Genomic DNA, 10,995 nt, shown 5'->3' on the forward strand with positions numbered 1-10,995 from the left:
ACTCATGAGTCCAAGCCTAGAATCATACAATAGCACTTTTTGCCCAACCATGAAGTCCTTCTTAATTATCATGATATCATGGAACTTCTTGGTCTTTTCTTTGTAGAACTTGGCATTCTCATACGCTTCTAGGAGGATCTCATCTAACTCACTCAATTTCAAATTTCTTTCCTCACCAGCTTGATCCATAGAGAAGTTGCAAGTCTTCACTGCCCAGTATGCTTTGTGCTCAATCTCCACTGGAAGATGACATGCCTTTCCAAAGACAACCAGATAAGGAGACATTCCTATGGGTGCTTTGTAGGCAGTCCTATGTGCCCAAAGAGCATCATCAAGGCTGGTACTCCAATCTTTCCTGCTTGGCTGCACAATCTTCTATAAAATTCTCTTGATCTCCCTGTTAGAAATTTCTGCCTATCCATTGGTTTGGGGGTGGTGTGGTGTGGATACCCTGTGTACAACCCCGTACTTTTTAAGCAAGGCATGCATTGATTTTTTGCAAAAATGGGTTCCTTGATCACTAACGATTGCTTTAGGTACTCCAAACCTGCAAAAAAAATTATATCTGACAAAATCTGCAACAACCTTAGCATCATTAGTTCTAGTGGGCTTGGCTTCCACCCATTTTGAAACATAATCAACTGCAACGAGAATGTAAACATAACCAAAAGAGACAGGAAAATGGCCCATGAAATCTATGCCCCAGACATCAAACACCTCACAAAATAGCATAGGTTGCTGAGGCATTTGTTGTCGCCATGTAAGTGCACTTCCTGCTCTCTGACACTGCTCACAAGTGCTACAAATCTTCCACCCATTTTGAAATATAATCAACTGCAACGAGAATGTAAACATAACCAAAAGAGACAGGAAAACGGCCCATGAAATCTATGCCCCTGACATCAAACACCTCACAAAATAGCATAGGTTGCTGAGGCATTTGTTGTCGCCATGTAAGTGCACTTCCTGCTCTCTGACACTGCTCACAAGTGCTACAAATCTTCCACGCATCTTTAAAGATGGTGGGCCAATAAAAGCCATAGTCAAGCACTTTGCGAGCTATCCTTTGAACACCCAGATGACCTCCCGGTGCGAAAGAATGACAAAACTGCAGGACTGAGTCAGTCTCATGATCTGGAATGCATCATCTAATGACCTGATCACTGCACAATTTCCACAAGTAGGGGTCATCCCAAATAAAATGCTTAACATCACTTTTAATTTTATCTTTTTGAGCCTTAGATGCTAAGGGAGGAAAAACAGAAGCAACTAAATAATTGACAATGTTAACAAACCAGGGAGTAGAAAGAGAATCAGAAATACTGTAGTATATACAAATGATCATCCGAGAAATCATCCCGAATGGATGAATCCTCATCAGACAAACGTTCGATCCAACTCAAATGATCAACAACTAAATTTTGTGGTCTGCTCCTATCACGAATCTCTAAGTTAAACTCTTGGAGCCAGAGCATCCATCGGATCAATCTAGGCTTTGAATCAGCCTTCTTCAACAAGTACCATGTTCAATCATTTTGTTTTTAAGTGAAACAGGTTTATGATCCCAACATGGTTGGCTCATGGTACCGAACATATGCAACTAAGAATGCAACGTGAATTTTCATGCTTCGTTTTTTGTTTTTTTGCAGAGGAAAATGCAAGGATCATGCATGAGTAAACATGAAAACAAATGGTATGCAAAAAACATGTTAGATGCAGATGCATGGTGATGAAGTGACTTATGCAAAATGCAATGCATGAATATGGTAAGTGACAAATGCAAGAACGATATATCCATTACGATGCCATGAAAAGATGCTTATGCGATGCATGATATGAATGCATTCACGGACACAAGAGCCTGGAAAATCCTCTCTTCTTACTTGTGCATTCGGGGGCGCAGTGCCCCATGTGTACAGTTAAGAAGGTGATATGGACCTTCCAGCTTCCCGTGAGAAAAGATGAGACCAACATACAACGCATGCGTGACAACATGATGCAGATGCGAAAAAAGCGCAACAGGGGGATGTACACAACATGACAATATCCTCAAATAATCATACAACAAAGGCGTACATGACATTTAGGTTATATGCATGGCAGTGTTTAAAAGGCACGCAGCGTGTTCTCTTCGTGCCCCTATTTTAGGGACCTAAACAGGAGGAACTAAAAGGCTTTTAGTGATAATTCCCAAGGTGGTCATATCTCTCTTGATGGTTTCTAGAGGTATCATCCCCTTCGAAAAACATATTGCGGCAGTAGGGACTACCAACAACAATATGTTATCAAAGAGAAAAACTCTAGATGAGGGTTCACTGTTATCAAGCAAGTCGGAGACCCAGCATGACCACAAATTCACCTCCACTCCTTATGTTCCCATGGACCCGGGTATAGGGCCCCTTTTCAACTCACCGTGTGTACAAATAGTGTTGGTGTTTGTGTGCATCAAATGAATAAATATCTATCTCATGCATACATTTCAAAAACACACTAAAAGCATCAAAGAGTTATATACAAGAACATAAGGGAAATAAAAGGAAACCGACAAAAGAGGAAGTCATGATATTGCACGAGATTAGAAGGCCTAACTCTCTAAAAATAATCCCCAGTGGAGTCGCCAACTGTCGCAACCTACCCTTCGGCGGGAGGGCGACGTGAGACTCACGGGTGCGTCTTCCAAGGGAGGAAGGCGCAAGGAGTCGCCACCAACGTTTATTCGAGGAAAACGTCGGAAAAACCGGAAAGGTGTGTGGTCTACGAACTTTAAGTGTGAAAGGTTCGGGAGTTGTTTTTACGCACAGGGAAGGTATTAGCACCCTACGCGTCCATCACAAGGGACAATAGCCTTTTAATCAAGTGTGCAAATATGACTTCAAAAATGTTTTATTTTCCCTTTTTTATGTCATTTTGTGTTTTTATACTTTTTATTTTTTGTATTTTTTATTTTTTTGTGGTCGACAAGAGTATTTCCCTCGCTCCTACATATCCTCAATTGCGATGAGGAAATCAGACCTACGTAGTTCTTTTAAAACTAAACGTTGGTTAAGTTGTTTTTATCTTTATTCGCAAGATAGATTGTAATTGAACAAAGGTCATTTAAGGCGTTAGACCATTAAAGGATCTTTTGATTTTGAAAGGAGAAAAATGTTAAGGTGTTGGACCATTAACGATCTCTTGTTTATGAAAGGAGAGAAACGTTAAGGCGTTGGACCATTAATGATCTCTTGGGGTGGTCGAAAAAAGTGGGGCTTTTGCTCTTATGTATCCTCAATTGCGATGAGGAACTCAGACCTACGTAGTTCTTGCAAAAGCGTTAAAGTTACATGTTGATTTTATGCTTTTGAACGGTCCATGTTAACCGATAAAAGCAAAGAGGATCGTTTAAGGCGTTGGACCTTAAAACGGTTTTGAGTGACTTTTGCGGACGAAGCTTGATTTATGAGTTGATTTTAGCCTTAGTTTTACTTTGGTTATTAGTCAATTCATTCAAGGAAACTTCCAAAGAAAAACGTTCGATTGATTTTTTTGATTATTTTATTATTATTTTTCAAGATATTTTGATTATTCTATTATTATTTTGCCTTTTTTTGGTTTAACCGTAGTTACAGCGTGAACGAACGGTTAGATTTTGTTTTAACAATGATTAAACGAGATTACAACACAAATGATCGGTTGAAATTCATTTTATCATTTATTAGGTGAGAAAAATGCTTAAATAAACGGTTAAAGCGCGTTAAAAATAGAAGAAAAGAAAACTGAAAGTAAGCGAAATTAAAGTAAAAGTACACAAAACAAGTAGGGACCACTAAGGGTGCATAGAATGAATTGAAAGATTTGATTTTGGGAACTTACTGGTTGAAGACTGAAGAACGATGAAGAACGATGAAGAATTTCCACAGAATCGCTTACGAAAGCGTTACAGAAGCATTTCGACTAGATTTTTCTTCACGAAAACGTGTTTTTCGCTCAAAATAGCCGAAATGCATAGCTTGGGGGTCATGAATATTTTTGAAACAGCCCCCCTCCCCTATTTATAGGGAAAAAGAGAGGTGTTTGCCGCCCAGAGACTTAATGAAGAAGATTTCTAAGTGCACCCGAATTACTAAGTTCACCCCCCTTTTCGTATTTTACGAAAAAGTTATGGAAGCCTTACAGAAGTGTTTTCAATTTGATTTTCATCTTTTTTTCTCTTCCCTTTCACCAATGTTAAGTGAAATATGCTTGCCCAAGGTTTTCGGAAATTTTACGAAAGCATTACGGAGGCCACGGAATCCCCGGAAAGCATTTTTCAAAAATGTGGAGGAGCTTGTCACCCAGTTGCTTCCTCCTTAAGCAACCCAACTTCCAAAATGTTCCGGAAGGGCCTAGACTTGAATTGCTATTTACACCCCTGTCTTGATAAGTTCACCCCCCATTTTTGTGTTTTTGGCTATTTTCTTTTCGAAACGTTACGGAACTTTACGGATTACGTAACGACACCCATTTTCTTTCCAGAATGTTGTGAAACTTTACGGATTACGCAACAATGCCCTTATTGACTTCCAGAATGTTGTGGAACTTGACGGATTGCACAACAATGCTTCTTTTCGACTTCCGGAATGTCGGGAACTTTACGAATTACCTAACGATGGGTGTTAAGTACCTCGCGGCGGTCAAGCGAAGGTTGCATGCCACCAAACAATGGTCCTCGGACGAAATTAGGATATGACAAAAGGTAACCTGTGCTGCACAATGTCATGGCTTAAACCAAGCATGTCTTGGTAGTCCCTCAGTAGGGCCACTAATTCCTCATGGATGGGTGGAGTCATACCTGTGCCTACTTTTACTTCCTTCTTTTCACTGTCGGCACCTAAGTCTATGAGCTCTTTCTCTTCTTTGTGTGGCTTCATCTCTCGATCCTCCTGAGCAATTATCCTCTCTAGCTCTGGGGGAAGTCCTACATCTTCGTCTTCTTCATCCTCCATCTGATTCGTTTCTTGCTCGAAATCGACGGTCGGGTCCGCGATTCACTTAGGATGAAAATTTCAGCCAGCAATTCAATCACCAAAACTTAAATTCACAATAGACACAATCATAAGGAAACCTAAAAGTTAAAAAAAAAGGTTCACATCAAAGACTCTCTCTAAGAATTATTCATGAACATTTTAAGGACTAATTAACATCCAAGATTTGACTCAACTCAAATAATAGGCTAAAAAAAATTCATACACTCATGAACAAATGAGTTAGACAAAGTAAGAAGAAAATAAAATTCAGCACAGCATAAGGAATCTTATGTGACAAGTTTCATGGCTAAACATGACTTCTATGACAAAACTACAATGAGTGAACATGTCACTCTAGATTTTTGAGGTTTTCTTCTACTTTAATCTTTTTGTAAGAATTTTATGGTTTATGTTTCAGCCACAAAAATAGAAAGACAAAACTCAAAGGAACCTAAACTCAACACAATTCATGGTTCAAGAACAAGAACAAGAAATTTGAACCATAGAAAATCAAATCTAGCTTCTATAGCAAGTTTAATTGGTGGAAATTCTAAAAAAAATCATGTTAACAATATTCAAAACAAGACATGTGAGGAGATACATGAAGAAAAATGAAGAAACAACAATGGAGGAGAAGGTAAAGCTAAAAATTAATGGAGGTTTAAGAAGCACCTACTTGAAGCTTGTGTTCTCTGATACCAATTGATGGAACCTTGCTTAAGAAGCTTCTATGGAGCCTGGATCTTTGAGCTTCAATGAGGTCCTTCAATGGTGATTTTCAGCCATGGAGTTGTAGCAAAAGATAAAGGAGAAGAGGTGAAAGGAGGCGCCATCCACTAGGGAATAAGCCATGGAAGAAGAAGCTTCACCACCAAGAGAGTCTTGGATAAGAAGCTTAGAAAGGAAGCTTCAATGGAGGAAGAGAATGGGAGAGAGAGAAAAAAAAAGTGGCATGGGAATGAAGGAAAGATAGGGAGAGAAGTTGAACTTTGAAGTGTGTCTCACAAGACTCTCATTCATCAAAGTTACCACAGGTGTTACACATGCTTCTCTTTATAGCCTAGGTAGCTTCCTTGAAAAGCAAGTATTACACCCCTCCAATAGCTAAGCTCACCCCATGCCAAAATACATGAAGGAAGAAATCTTCGTTGAAAAGCTTCATTGGGAAGAAAGTGTTACACCCCTCTAATAGCTAAGCTCACCCCCCCCCCCCCAAATACATGGATATACAAAAAAAAATCCCTATTGCAAAGACTACTCAAAATGCCCTAAAATACAAGGCTAAAACCTATACTACTAAGTTACCTTAACTTGTAGGGTAGGGTGCCTTTAATTCGTAGGCCAAAATAAAGGTCCCAAAAGAAGGAAAACTTATTCTAATATTTACAAAGAAAAGTGGGTTCATACTTAGCCCATGGGCCCAAAATCTACCCTAAGGCTCATGAGAACCCTAGTGATGTAGCTCCTTGTGGAGCTTATACGCCTTGGATCTTCTTCATCAATGGAGTCCTTTGCTTCTTGAAGTTTAATGGCAACAGAATGGAGAAGGAGAAAAATGATTGGAGATGCCACTTCAAGGAGAAGATGAGTCAAGAAGAAGCTCACCACCATAGGAAGTTGTGGATAAGAGCTTAAAGGTAGGAGAAGATGAATGGAGGGAGAAGGAGAGAGGGAACACAAAATTTTGTGCCTCAAAAGAGGTCTGAACATGGAAGTGTAATTCTCAAATGATCAAAGTTGAAAAAATGCACACACATGGCCTCTATTTATAGCCTAAGTGTCACACAAAATTAGAGGGAAATTTGAATTTCTATTCAAATTTCACTTGAAATTGAAATTGAATTTATGGAGCCAAAATTTCACTAATTATGATTAGTGAATTTCAGTTATGGTTCAGCCCACTAATCCGAGATCAAGTCCAAGATTCTCCACTAAGTGTGCTTAGGTGGCATGAGGCATGTAAAGCATGAAAGACATGCACAAAGTGTGACTATATGATGTGGCAATGGGGTGTAGCAAGCAAATTCTCACCTCCCCCTCTAAAATTTAATTGGATCGGGCTTCTCCCAATTCAATTAAATTTATTTCTCAACACACACATCAAATATTCACTTAATGCATGTGAAATTACAAAGCTACCTCTAATACAAAAACTAGTCTAGGTCCCCTAAAATACAAGGGCTGAAAAATACTACATTTCTAGGGTACCCTACCTATATTATGGAGCCCTAAATACAAGGCTCAAAAATAATGAAATCCTAATCTAATATGTACAAAGATAAGTGGACCCAACCTTGGCCCATGGGCTCAAAAATCTACCCTGAGGTTCATGAGAACCCTAGGGCCTTCTTCAGCAGCTCTAGCCTAATCCTCTTAGAGCCTCTTGCTCATGGCTCTAGTAACTGGTCCCTTCCTAGGGAGGATTGTATCATCCCGTCCCCCTTGAAGAGGATTTGACCTCAAATCTATTGGTTCCTCCTCCTCAATATCAGCTCCTCCTGCAAAAGGAATTAAATCAAAAATGTTAAAAGTGGTGTTGATTCCATACTCTTTTGGGAGGTCCAACCTATAGGCATTGTTATTAATCCTCTCCAAGACCTTAAAAGGTTCATCCCCTATAGGGCTTAGCTTGGATTTCCTTTTAGTATGGAATCTATCCTTTCTAAGATGGAGCCAAACCCAGTCCCCTTCATTAAGAAATAGCTCATTTCTTCCTCTATTGCCTTTAGTTTAATACACCTTTGTTTGGTTCTCTATTTGGCGCTTAACCCTCTCATACAACTTCTTTACAAACTCTGACCTATATTCCCCTTCTTTATGTATAAAAGAAGTGTCAAGTGGGAGGGGAATGAGGTCTAAGGGTGTTAGGGGATTGAACCCATAGACAACCTCAGAAGGGGATTGCTTGGCGGTTCTATGAACCCCCCTGTTGTAGGCTAATTCTACATGAGGAAGATACTCATCCCAAGACTTATGGCTGCCCTTCAGAAGAGCCCTTAAAAACGTAGATAAAGACCTATTCACTACCTTTGTTTGCCCATCAGTTTGTGGATGACAAGTGGTAGAGAAAATAAGCTTAGTTCCAAGCTTAGCCCATAAGGTTTTCCATAAGTGGTTAAGGTACTTAGCATCTCTATCTGACACAATGGTCCTAGGCAAACCATGAAGTGGCTAAGGAACTTAGCATCTCTATCTGACACAATGGCCCATAAGTCTATTTGGTGTTCTATTCCCCTTAGAGGAGGTAGCTCAGGGGGTATCTCTTTGGGAAATATATCACCAAATTCATGTAAGAGTTCTTGGACCTTTGGGGGTAAGGTCTCGAATATAGGAATTGTGGCAGTGCTAATGGAGGTTTCCCTTGATAGGAGAAGGTAGAAGGATTGTTTAAGAAGGAGTGCTCTTTTGATATCACCTTTTGTTGCAAAATGAATTTCCTTCTTAACAATCTTCTTGGAGGAATCTTTTTCCTCTTTTTCCCTCCCCTCGGCCTTTGAAGACAAGGCCTTACTATCCTTCTTTTTCTTTTTTTTCTAGTTTTTCTTCCTCATCCCTCTTATTTTTCATAGTTAGTTGATCTTTGGCCACCTGTGAAGGTGTTTGAGGATGCAACACAAACTTTGTTCCAAGGTGGGTGAGGGTTATCTCATTAGTTAGGCCATTATAGATGATTTTCCTGTCATATTGCCATGGCCTACCTAAGAGAAGATGTTTTGCCTCCATAGGAACTACATCACAAATCACTTCCTCCTTAAATGTTCCAATGGAGAAGGGCACTTTCACTTGTTGATTGACTATCATCTCCCCTTACTCATTGAGCCATTGAAGTTTGTAAGGCTTTGGATGGGAAGTGATAGCAAGGCTCAACTTAGAGACTAATCTTGTGTTGCAACAATTGCAACATGAACCACTATCTACAATGAGAGAGCATGTGTTATAAAAAATTTTACACCTTGTGTGAAAAATATTCTCTCTTTGAGATTGGGTCAAGTCACATGATTGACCTCCTAGAAGCCTTCTGGCCATTAAAAGGTCCCCTTCTTCTTAGGGGTAGATTTCTTCACTAAATTCTTCCCCTTTTGCTTCTTCACTTTCACTAGAGGAAGGTGAAGTAGTAACCTCATCTTGGCTACTATAAATGTCTTGGCCTCTCATAATCATGGTTTTCTTGGTGGGGCATTGAGAAGCAATGTGTCCTCTTCCAAGACATTTAAAGCACTTTATAGAGCTAGTCTTCTCTTGCATACTAGCCTTAGGGGGTTGCCTTTCTATTGTCTTCCCCTTATCATCTTTGGGCTTAGAAGGAGCAGCCCCTAAGATGCCTTGACCTTGGTCTTTCTTTGTATAAGAGTGAGAGCCATAAGATTTTGAAGTTGTTTCTTTACCCTTATGCAAAGTTGGACTAGGTCATCAAGGTCCCTATATGGAAGGAGCTCAACCTTGTCCTTCACTTCCATATTAAGCCCACTAAGGAACCTAGCAATACTTATTCTTTCCTCCTCCCTAAGCCCAGCTCTCAAAAGGATTAGTTCCATTTGTTGCCTACACTCTTCAACACTCATACTCCCTTGTCTAAGCCTTTGGAGCTTGTCCATAAGCTCCCTTTCATAGTAGTAAGGGATGTGCCTCTTCCTAAGGGCACTTTTCAAGTCATTCTAATACTCTACTGAAGGATCCCCATAAATCATTCTTTCCCTAACAAGGGAAGTCCACTAATAGAGTGCATAACCTTGGAAGCTAAGGGTAGCCAAAGGAACCTTCCTTTCCTCACTTGTATGATGGCAAGCAAAGAGTAGCTCAACCTTCATTTCCCAATCTAAATAAGCCTCTACATTGTCCTTCACATGGAAGTATAGGAGGTTAATGTTAGCCTCATGAGGTTTTCTTTCCTTTTATCTCCTATGGGAGTGAGGTACAAGATGTGACCTATGTCTTCCTCTATAATAGTCACTAAGCTCTTCACTTAGGCTCTTGCAAAATTCATGACTAATATAGGAGGCATGTTTTTCTTTTTCCATTTCTTTCGTTATTTTTCTTCTTTCTTCCTCTCTTATTTTCTCTCTTTCATCTTGACTTATTTCTTCCACTCTTTTTTTTCCTTTTTCCTTTCTCTCTTGTTTTTCTTTCCATAACTTAAGGGATCTCAACTCATCTAATATGTTATACAAGGGGTCATTAGGAGTAGAACCCTCACCATTAACACTAGATGAAGAATGAAGACTCATGTTGGTACCTAAGTTGTGGTTCTTTCTTGTTGGGGGTTTGAAAACAAAAGGTAAAAGAAACTATGGTTGAAACTAGCCAAAATAAACACTAAAAGAGGTGTGAAAGATAAGGTAAAAACTAATTGGTAAAAGGCAAGCTATCTAGGCGGTTTGACAATGGAAGGTAAAGGAAATAAACTATGAAAGTAGGCAAGAAATTAAAGTGCAAGAAATGCAAACTAGGTGGATCCTAAGAGTGTTTGGATGACCTCATTTAAGGTTCCTAACAAAACACTCACTATCCTAAGGGAAAATTGCCTAAAATTATTACACACAAATGGAAGTAGGGTGACCTATTGGAGGCTCCCAACTTACTTCCAATGAAAGGCCTTTTTTTGTTACAAAATTTTAAAAAAAAGTCCTCAATTTTTGTGGCTATTCTCTCTTTTGTGTTTCACTCAATTTGGAGTGCTTCTTAGTCCAATATCTCTTAAGGTAGTTGACCCCTTGCTTCTTGACTCAAATTCTTCAAGGGATGACACCAATCCTCCTTTCCAATTCCCTATATGGCAACTCACAAACAAGGAAACAAAGAGACAAGCAATAACCAAAGACCAAAAAAATGAAATGAAAGCTAAACCAATAGAGTTTTAACAAGAAAAATTTTCAAGGATTATTCAACAATTAAAGCAATGAAAAGCACATAAAAGCAAGCTAGGATTCAAAGAGAAACCTAGAATGGCTCTAGAGTAGAGTAAAAAAAACTAAAAAAAATAAGCCTCAAGAAACCTCTAGTTTTGACACTT

The sequence above is a fragment of the Glycine max genome, chromosome 20 (genome assembly GCF_000004515.6).
Source record: "Glycine max cultivar Williams 82 chromosome 20, Glycine_max_v4.0, whole genome shotgun sequence".
Classification (NCBI taxonomy): Eukaryota; Viridiplantae; Streptophyta; class Magnoliopsida; order Fabales; family Fabaceae; genus Glycine; species Glycine max.